The sequence below is a fragment of the Stegostoma tigrinum genome, chromosome 4 (genome assembly GCF_030684315.1).
Source record: "Stegostoma tigrinum isolate sSteTig4 chromosome 4, sSteTig4.hap1, whole genome shotgun sequence".
In the NCBI taxonomy this organism is placed as follows: Eukaryota; Metazoa; Chordata; class Chondrichthyes; order Orectolobiformes; family Stegostomatidae; genus Stegostoma; species Stegostoma tigrinum.
Window position 1 is genome coordinate 93,905,389 of NC_081357.1, and position 11,269 is coordinate 93,916,657.

Genomic DNA, 11,269 nt, shown 5'->3' on the forward strand with positions numbered 1-11,269 from the left:
TGGAAGCCTTCCTTGATCTGACTGCGGCATCATTCTCTTAACATTAATGCCTAGATGCTTGTCCTCTCTGATTGGGGTTTCTCCAAATCCTGTTTCACTGCAGGATAATTTCATCACTTACATCATAATGTTTCAGTACTGGTGTTGGTGTCACTAGTTGCTTGAGTTCAGTTAATATCGTTTCTTGTTAACCTTGACAGTGAGTTGATGTAACAGGTCACACACCTCAGACAAAATAGACAAATTTGTGAACCACAGTCAATTAATCCAACTACTCATTATGCCAATTTTGTATCTGTTGATTATTGTTTCACTCACCTCTCACCTCTTCAAGATTTGGATAAAGACATTTTGCTGCCAGTACATGGTCTATATACTTGATTTGGGGATCTTTAAGTGCAATTCTTGCTTGTTCAGGTTCAACTGGCAAGCTATATCTGGAAGTCACACTAGATTTTGATCATGGTCAACGCATCATAAACTAACAGAATATCCACTATGGTTTCCATTCTTGGAAGAACACTAATCATCTCACATTGCATGCATTGATATTCCTCTGGAGCTGTGCACAAACATTGTTATTTCATAAACTGTGTCCATGATGTTTAAAAAGCTGTTGATTTCTTCCAGCTTCATTTGACAGTAACTATCCTTCACATCTCGGTCATGAAGACTCTTGCCTTTGTAAGTTGCAGCAAAATTCTTTTGGTGGTTTAAAAGGCTAATGTGATCTCTTCAGAGATTTATTTAGATCCGTTGGATCAATGCATACTCTCAGCTCTCCAGATTGTTTCACTGCTCTCTGGTTGTGATTCCATTCTGTAGGAGTTGTCACTCGATTACTTCCGTTTTTCCATCTCTTCTATCTTATTTTTCAAGCTGGCCATGAGGACAGCTGCAACTTTCCTCAGTAAATGCAGAATTTCACACTGTCAGCTACTTCGACATAATATTCTCTAAAATGTATCGTAAACCTTTAAACACATTGTTGTACTCCTCTAGAAATATGCTCTATGGTCAGTGATCTAGCGTTGTGATATGTTGCAAATCTCCTTTGGCACAATAAAGATTACCAGTCAAACTTTTAGACTTGTTCCAGTTGACATGAATGCAGTCTATTATCTGGAACTGCAGATCTTCATTCTGAGAAGGTTTCTTCTGGGTGCTCCACTTTTCTCCCACTGTCCAAAGATATGCAGGGTAGGTGGGTTGGCTATGCTAAATTGCCCATAGTGCCCAGGAATGTTTAGGTGTGTTAGACATGGGAAATCAGGAGGAGGATAATAGGTCTGGGTGGGATGCTCTTCGGAGGCATGGTAAGGACTTGTTGGGCCAAATGGCCTGTTTCCACACTGTAGGGATTCTATGGTATGATTCTATGATGTTATTGCAATGGGCATGTGGAATAATCTGTCCTCTTGGCATGAGTATATTACTGTCATATAGCCTCAACCTTATTTTCAAGGTTAAAACTGTATCAGAGATAATTGGAACTGCAGATGCTGGAGAATCTGAGATAACAAAGTGTGGAGCTGGATGAACACAGCAGGCCAAGCAGCATCTTAGGAGCACAAAAGTTGACGTTTCGGGCCTAGACCCTTCATAAGAAAAGCTTACTTTCAAGGTCTTCATTTTTGGACCACCATGTTCAGACACTTTGCATAGGTTGGTGAAGGTCATGACATTGCAGTGACACAGAAGTGTCTAACTGACGCTTCATGTTGTCTTGGTGTTCTTCTTCCACAGTCCTCATTCCAACAGTCACAAATCATTTATCACCTATTAACGTGATTGAATAAACATACTGTATGATAATGAGTGATTCCTCAGCTGTTGTCTCTCCACTAGCCATCTTTATCTACTCGTTGGTGCTTCTTTCTGGCCAAACACGTGTTCAAAATGATTCAGCTTCTTGCAGTGAGAATACTGAACATAATGTCTTTTCCTTCACGTGATATCATCCTCAGTATTTGCATCCTTCTGTTCATCTGTGATGTTTCTGTCCTTCTGGCCTGGAATGTCTATCAACATAATACAAGGCCTGTGTATTCTTCCATGGAACAAACACAGAAGTTGCTGAAAAAGCCCAGCAGGTCTGACAGCAGATCGTTTGGTTTTTACTTTGTAATCTTCCATGAATATGTTCCAGTTGCTGATTGATAACTTTAGTGCTTCTGCATATGTTAATCACTCAGTAAATTTGCTCTCACTGCAAAGTCTCTTTTGCCTAAAATAATGCTGTTTTCAGTTAGATCATATTTTAGTTGTGCAAGTTAACAGGATTCTGAGAACTCTGTTAATATAGTCACATATTGATCAATGAATTCTTTCTCATCTTGGGTCCTAACGCAAAGCATTTGTAAGTTGTCTTCAGTTGGGATTAAAAGAATGCATTCCAGACTTTAAAAATTTCTGCAGTCTGTTTTTTTTCCCATTCTTCAGAAAGATTTAGGGTGGAACACATTTTGAAACAGTCTCTCCCCAGCAGTGATACTAGTTATAGCTAGTCATAGCTACTCTAGTTTGCTAATTAATTTAGATTGTGACAGATTTAATTAACAATTGCCTAGATTTGCCACTGTAAGTGGAAAAAACAATGCTAGTTCCGTTCCATGTCACCTCTCATTTCAGCTGATGCTGGGAAAGAAAGAAATGTTGCCATTCTGTGATTTAACCTGTGCTTTCCATCACTGTCTGCTTTTTAAAAGTTAATTTTCTGTAGCTTCTTGCAGCTTTGAGCAGCTTCCAGCAGTCCTGCACATTCAATTTTTTGTAAATTAATTTAACAGCTTTTATTTTTATATAAAAGCCAAAAGAACTGCAGATGCTGTAAATCAGGAACAAAAACAAAGTTGTTGGAAAAGCTCAGCAGGTCTGGCAGCATCTGTTTCGGGTCCGGTGACCCTTCCTCAGAAGGTCCCGAAACGTTAACTCTGTTTTCTCCTCCACAGATAGTGCCAGACCTGCTGAGCTTTTCCAGCAACTTTGTTTTTATTTTTATATACTTCTTCAATAATCAGTCTCAGCTCCAGTCCAACTGCATTTTACACACTTGCAGGACAACAGTCTTGCTTGTACTGTATCTTCATTGAACTGACTCCAAATTGGATGTTTGCAGTAAGTTCCCAAAGTAGGGGTCACTTGACTACACTAAGCAAGGAGGCAGACTTGTACAGTTTGCATCCCAACAGGACACTGATGTAATCAGACTGCTTTCTTGTTCCATTTCCTTTTGTTATTCAAATACAGACAGACACCGGGTCTAACAGGCACAGAATCATATCACTTGCTTTAACATGTTCATATTATGCAATCCAACATCAATACTAGTTAAATCTCACAACACAACCCCATTCTTATAAGCTCTAATTAGTGAGTTCACAGTTCAGTGTTGAGCCCAGGGCCAAATTTCACCATGCCAGACCAACTACAGCAAACACTAGTTGGTTCAAAATACTTGTAATAATTCAAACATTTGACATATACATTCCATACATACTACAGTAAAATTCACATTAGCTGGGTCTTGGCAACAGGAATGCTCTACCAATCAAAATTTCTGGTAATCGCACTGAGCCCACAAAGGCTACGAACCATGTACATGTTAAAATGTTTTCATTTTCCGTCAAGGGTGATATTCTAGATTTAAAACTATTTATTCATGGTTGCCTAGATTTTGTTTCTTCTTTTTTTACAGAGAGGGTGTGTGACTCAGCTGTTCACATAATGCAGCAATGGATCTCAGTAACAGCCAGGAAGTGATCCTTTGCAGCAACTCAACACAACAAGTGTTAAGCAGTACTTCTTTTCATGTCATCCATCCCTTTCCCTGCTATTCATAATGATTTAGTTACTGCTTTCTTTACTAAGCTTTACAAAGGTGGTCTTTGTTATCCAGTTCTTCCTATCCGAGGCATTCAAAGTATCACTACATAAGGCAATGCACATCTTATCAACCTCTCCAACAGACACTGTTAATACTTGGCAATCCCCTGATAACTGGCATTTTTATTTACTGCACCACCAATTCTTAGTGTGTGCAATGAATAATGCACATTTTACAGTAACACCAATTTACAATATCCTAAAAGACACAAAATGCAGCCTTTAGATAAGAAAGAACCAAGACAACACTTGCTCATTAATCTTTCACAATGATTTTACTAGTGTAGTTGCTGATCCACCCAAGCGCTATATTAATTTATTACCGTATATAGTGACCAAATCTTCAACTTGAATGGGTGACTTTCCCCCATTTTTCAACATCTTCCTTGGCTTGCTTGTGACTCAAGACCCACAGCAATAGAAATGAATTTTAACTGCTTCTGAAATAACCAACCAAGCCACTGATTTCAGGGATGATTAAAGATGGGCAATAAATTATTGGCTCTACTAGCAACACTCATGTCCCATGTGCAGCGATTGTAATGAGGTCAGCCAGCTGGACATCACAGAATATGTGTTAGAGACCTAGTAGGAACTGCCGATGCTGGAGAATCTGAGATAACAAGGTGTAGAGCTGGATGAACGCAGCAGGCTAATCAGCATCAGAGGAACAGGAAAGTTGACATTTTGGGTTTTTCTGAAGAAGGGTCTCGACCCGAAACGTCAACTTTCCTGCTCCTCTGATGCTGTTTGGCCTACTGTGTTCATCCAGCTTCACACTATGTTATCATAGAATATGTGTTCCCCGATTTGGGCTGTTAATCTGGTCCAATCAGGGAGATCTGGCTGACATAAAAGGATGAATCTCAGGGAAACTGAGATGCTGAATGCCTGACTCAGAGAGAGGCAGTGCTCTTGTGAGAGGCTATGCATTTGTAAATGAAGTGTTATTGATGTTGGGATGCTGGCCTCTGAGGAGTTATTTCACCAAAGAAGTTTTTTTAAAAAATAAGATTCTTCCTATGTCTAGGTCATTCGTAATTTTATGCATCCTAATTAAAATCCCCCTCAGTCAGCTTCCTTTGTTCCATCCAAAACAGCCCCAGCTGTTCCAATCATTCTTCACTGCTAAAGTTCCCCATTTGTGACAACATACTTGGCTGTGAAATTTTGAACATTAAAGTACGGTGATGGTGATGGAGTTTTTGCAGAAGGGTAGACAGGTGAGGGCTGCTTGAGGATTGGCCAGTAGATGGTGTAAGCCACAACTTCCTGCCACTTTAAAACAAGGAATAGTTGAGGTGGAAGCCATATTGGATGTTCTTGAGAACTTAATTGGTCTCAATAGGTAACATCTTGTCTCCAGGTCAACAAGTAATGGGTTCAAATACATAATCCAGGTTGATATTTCTAGTGCAATACTCAGGAAGCACTACATGTTCAGAGATACAGCCTTTCTCTTCAGATTTTACATGCAGACTATGTCTAACGCCTCAATTGGACTGAAGAGATCAACACTAAAGAATGACTGAATTGCTTGGTATTATATCACATATCATTACATTTGGTGTATAAAATGGCTGCTGTATTTCCCACATTGCTGAAAAGTTACTTTGGAGCATCTTGAAGTTGTAGCAGTGCTATATAAATGCAGTCTTTCTTCTTTTAAAACACAATATGGGCAGAAATAAGGCAGGTTGGAAATCAGATGCTACCTGGAGGGAATTTAGGGCCCAAATTCAAACCAGATTTTGACCATAAACCATGGCAACCAAAGACATGATTTAGTTGACCCTTCCTAACAGGCTATCAGACTATGGATTGATACACTTAACAGGAACATTTATACTTATCGGAAGAAGCTAAACGGAGGTGACCTAATAAATCTTTAAAGTTATGAAAGATTTTGAAAGGGTGAAGACATAAAAGGGAAAACCAGAAACTACCGATATAAGATGGTCAATGAGAAATCCCATAGGGAATTTAGTATGAACTTCTTTATCCAAAGAGTAGTGAGAATGTGGAACTCACAAACATAAGGTAAATGGAAGTACATAACATTAATAGATATACATGAGAGAGTGGGGGGAGTAGAAAGTTGTGGTAATAGAATTAGATTGAGAGCCTTCAGTGAAGTATATATGCAAACATAGCCTGACTGAAATGAACAGCCTGTTTCATGTACGTTTCATGTAATCAAATTGAATAGACTATGGACTTTGAAAATAAGAGATTATCCCTTTTAAACAGATGAAGCAACACTTTTTTTGTTGTACAGAAGTGTCAGTCCTTGGAACTCTCTCCCTGAAATAGTCGTGGAAGCAGAGCCTCAATACTTTTAAGGTAGAAGTGACAGATTTTTGGAGGCAAAGATTGTGAAAGGTTATCAAGAGTAAGCAGGAATGCGGATTTGTGGTTGTACTCAGATTAGCCATGCTCTTATCAATAGGTGGAGCAAGTTTGAAGGACTAAATGGCCCAGTTCTGCTCCTTGTCTGTACGTTTGTAAGTACAAACCTGTTTAAAAAAACACAAAGGTGGAGTTTGGGCTGCTTCTGAAAGTTGATGAAACCTGTAATGTCATAGAAACAAAATATTTCTGACTCATCTTTTTTTGGTTTGCATAATAGAAATGTTATTAATTACTGTGGGCAGGACAGGAGCTGAAGCAGTTCATTTACTTCAAAATTTACAAGGATAGTATCAATGCTGGGAAGTTATATTGATCAGAAAAGACAGAACAGGCTCTCTTCACTGTCTAAGTACAGGCAAAGGGGGTATTAAAGTATTTGATGTTGAAAAATGTCTACACTTGTCTAAAACTAAGAGCTGTGAATATAGATAAACGACTAATAAATGCAATAATGACTTCAGGGATACTTCCTTGCCCAGAGTGTGGTGAGAATTTGGAACTTGGAGTATAAATAATCAGTGCATTTAAGGGGAACTAGATAGGCACATATAGGAAAAGCAATAGAGGGTTCTATTGATGCAGTGAGATGGAGGTCGGTGGGAGGTGGTGCATGTGGAGCACATGCACCAACATTGACCAGTTGAGCCGATTGGCCCGGTTCTGAACTGTTAATTCCATGTAAATCCATATCATCCACCTCAACAATCTATTCAGTCAGACCAACCACATGGATGTCTTTCAAATGATCATTCAGAGACAGAATATTAGGATACATGTTCTAAGGAAATTATTATTTTTTCCCCAACATGGCAAATCAACATCACTTAAATCATTGATGCTGAAACAAAGCCTCCCTTATGAGTGGGCGGTCACACCCTTCAATGGGCTGGGCAGTGCACCTCTGCATTTTGTCACTGTTGGTGAATGCAAAGTATGTGAGTACTCGTGGATGATAAAATCTGTATTTACAGTAACAATGATCAGAACAGGAAATCTGGCTTACTTTCCCTGCCAGAGCTCAGGAATGCTAAGCTCATTGTACAAGCTCCTTCATAATATCACCTAGTCTAGTTTTTAGAACCCAGTGTCACACATTGCATCGGTCAGCGGGAGAAGTTAGACAATGGGTGTAGAGCATAAAAGATCAGAACAGGAGGAAATGGATCTGGCATCAAACCTCTCTTTAGTTGTTGGCATTGTAAGTGATCTGTTGTTTGCATGATGAATACAGATCAAGCAGAATAAAAGTGGCAATGGACTAAGGTAGAATACAGCAGGGTCAGTTTCTCAAAATAAAATCTTCCTTAGATTGTGAGCACTGCCAGTATGGCCAGCATTCATTGCCTATTCCTGATTGCTCTTGAATGGGTCCATTGCAGAAGTAATTAAGAATCAACCACATTGCTATGGGTCTGGTAAGAATGGCCAATTTTGTTTCCAAAAGGACATTGGTGAACATTAGGTTTTTTTGACAATTGACAATGGGTCATTAGCTTCTAGCAATATTTTGCAGAATTCTTTTTATTGTGTGAACCCATATCCCCACAGCACTCTCTGGAATACTAGTCCAGTAATATCATCACTACACTGTCACTTCCTCGTCATTAGGGAGAATTTGGAGGAAGAGGCACAAGAAGGGAGTTATAGAGGCAGACCACATAATGAGAAGATAAGGGGTCAAAATGAATGGAAGAGGAAGAGAAATGTAGAGACGGAGGTAGAGACAGAAGGTGATGTGGTCAGGACTGTGGCTCCACAGCTGTAATGTTATGTTAGTAGGGAATAGTGCCAGAGAGGAACTTCTGCCTCAGTGGGAAGAGGTCTTCACCTGGTGGGGAGCAGGGGAAAGTTAAGAATGATACCTGGACACTAGTGAATGCTGGAATACAAGGGAAATGCTGGGAAGCATGAGGATAGAAGGGAAATGCCAGAATATGAGGGAAGTGCTGATATATTAACAAATGGCTGGGATACGAGGGACAACTGAGATATGAGGTACAGCTAGGACTGGAGGGAGGGCTAGAATACAAGGGTGAGCTGGGATATAGAAAAAACTGGCAGAAATTGCTGAAGAAACTCAGCAGGTCTGACAGCATCTGTGGACAGAAAGCAGAGTTAATTTTTCGAGTCCGGTAATCCCTCTTCAGAATAGAAGTAGTTCTGAAAAAGGATCACCTGACCCCAATGTTAACTTTGCTTTCTCTTCACAGATACTGCCAGGCCTGCTGAGTTTCTTCAGCAATTTCTGTTTTTGTTTCAGATTTCCATTTTCCACAGCTTTTTTTGCTTTTTTTTGCTGGAATATAGAATTTTTGCCCTACAGACAGCTTTCCAAAGCTAGATTTTCCATTTCCTCTTCCTAAACGTCAACTTTCTGTTGGCGCCATTCAGTCATAGCCAGCAGAGGGTAGCTTTTATTTCCCTTTTCAACCAAGCTTCACACCTATTTGTGAGTATAGATGAGTATTCATCAAGCTGACAATATTTTTAAAGGGTTCTTTTAAATAATATGTTCTTTATTCCCCTTTACCCTGTTTTGAAAAGTTATTAATATCTCTTCGCTTTGAGTGGCTTGTAACGTAATGATTTATTTTTTAAAAAATTCTTTGGGCATCAGAGGCAAGCTCAGCACTTACTACCCAAGCCTACATTAGGAGGAGTTTGTGGGGTTGATGGAGCTGGATGGGAATTTCTTGTGTCCTAGTCTGGTGCCATGGTTGGTGCTGAGTATTCCGTCCAATTTATTCTCATTTTAATTTTCTTTAGCAGCTTGATACAACTTCGTGATTTATTAGGCAGTGAAGAGATAACCATAATCTGGAATCACATTCAATAAGATTGAGTAAGGATGACAGATTTCCTCCCTTAAAGGAAATTAGTGAACCAAATGGGTTTTTTTTAATGGCAATGTAGCAGCTTCGTGATCACTATATTTGATTTATTCAATTATCTAAATTTGGATTCACCAGCTGCTGCAATGATATTTGAACTCATGTCATACCAGATCATTAGTCCTGGCTGTGAGAGTACTTGTCCAGGCACTATAACAATGTGCCATTGTTTCTGCATGTATGCAGCATCATATACTTATACTACAATATTATGCTCATAAAGTCATGGACTAGTGTAATGTCTTTGGAAGGTCATGACTATTGAAGGCACAATAGATATTACTTCTGTAGACCAAACATTTGCTTTTCTGCAAAAAATGTTAGCTTTTTCTCCTCCAGTATTTTAAAAATAAAGAATTCCAGCACTTATGTGCTGGTGGATTGATTCTGAAGCATGGACATCCCCTGAAAATCAATCTAGCAAACTATTTACACAGAATCTCAGTCCCCCACTGCCCCTTCATATGTTTCTTTATGTATACACACGGTGATCACATAAATGGGCACACACTGTGCCAATAGGTTTTAATGTTTGAATCATGTATACAGATGGACACTTCATTCCCTTGTCAGTCAGTGACCCTGCTTTGCATGTTTGCAGCCCCCGGTTTCTTTTGGTTATTTACGTGGGATGTGATGACAGTTTTTCAGCAATGAGTCTAACTCTTCACTGCCTGGCATGTCTCTAAGTTGATAGGGCATTTCAGCCATCCTTGAGAAAATGATAGTGACCTGCCCTCTTGAACTGCTGTAGTCAATGTGGTGGAAGTGCTCCCAGAGGGGCAGTTGGCATCGCGTTCTGTTAAAGCGAGACAGATGGTTTTATAGCTTGAGAGATGCCATGATCAGGTATGGGGTAAGACAGAGAAGGAGCTATCAATGCTCTACCACAGACAGTATGTCATTGAATCCATTGATGTTGACATCATTTGGCAACAAACTTTAGTCATCTGGCCACCGTGCTAACTGACTCACTCAATGAAGGAATAGTGATATATTTCCAAGTCAGGATGGTGAGAGATTTGGAGGGGAACTTGCTAGTGTTAGTATTCCAATGGATCAGCTACCAATGTCCTTCTGGGTCTTGGGTTTGGAAGATGCAATTGACTGCACCTTGCTAAGTTCCTGACATGCATCTTAGAGATGGTACACTCTGCTGAACGAGTGAATGTTGATGGTGGTGGATGTGATGCCTATCAAGTTGATGGTGTCAAGCTTGTCCAGGTTGTTGGAGCCGCACTCATCCAGAAGCCTTGGGGCATTCCATCACACTTTGACTTGTGGTTTATGGAGAGGCTCTGGGAGACATGAGGCCAGTTACTTGCTGCAGGGTTCCTAATCTCTGACGTTCTGTTGCAACCACTATTTATTTGGCTAGCCCAGTTCAGTTTTTGGTCAATGGTAGCTCAGGATGTTAGCCGTGGAGTTATGTCTGCAGCACTCAGCCCATGTACACACCATCGGTTGCCAAACCCACAACATTGAGTTACTGAGTACGCGGAACTCAGTTTTCATGTGTGCAGCCCTCAGTCCCCATGTACAAAGCTGTGTGTGTGTATGCAGCTCTCAATCGCAAGGTACACAATCCTCAGTCTCTGTGTGCAGTCCTCAGTCACAGTACACAGCGTTAAGATATCATACATACAGCTCTCAGTTGCCATTTACAGAAACCTCAGCTGTTGTGTATTAGCGATAATGGGAACTGCAGATGCTGGAGAATCCAAGATAACAAAATGTGAAGCTGGATGAACACAGCAGGCCCAGCAGCATCTCAGGAGCACAAAGGCTGACGTTGCAGGCGTAGACCCTTCATCAGAGAGGGGGATGGGGTGAGGGTTCTGGAATAAATAGGGAGAGAGGGGGAGGCGGACCGAAGATGGAGAGAAAAGAAGATAGGTGGAGAGGACAGTCTAGGTGGGGAGGTAGGGAGGGGATAGGTCAGTCCAGGGAAGACGGACAGGTCAAGGAGGCAGGATGAGGTGGTAGGTAGGAAATGGAGGTGCGGCTTGGGGTGGGAGGAAGGGATGGGTGAGAGGAAGAACAGGTTAGGGAGGCAGAGACACGTTGGACTGGTTTTGGGA

General features: G+C 40.6%; 1 protein-coding gene across 1 annotated transcript in view; it reads right to left on the reverse strand.

Annotated features, from left to right (window-relative positions):
- The window catches only part of capn9 (calpain 9), a 77,079-nt gene that overhangs the window by 64,324 nt on the left and 1,486 nt on the right, over positions 1 to 11,269 (reverse strand). The window lies entirely within an intron of this gene.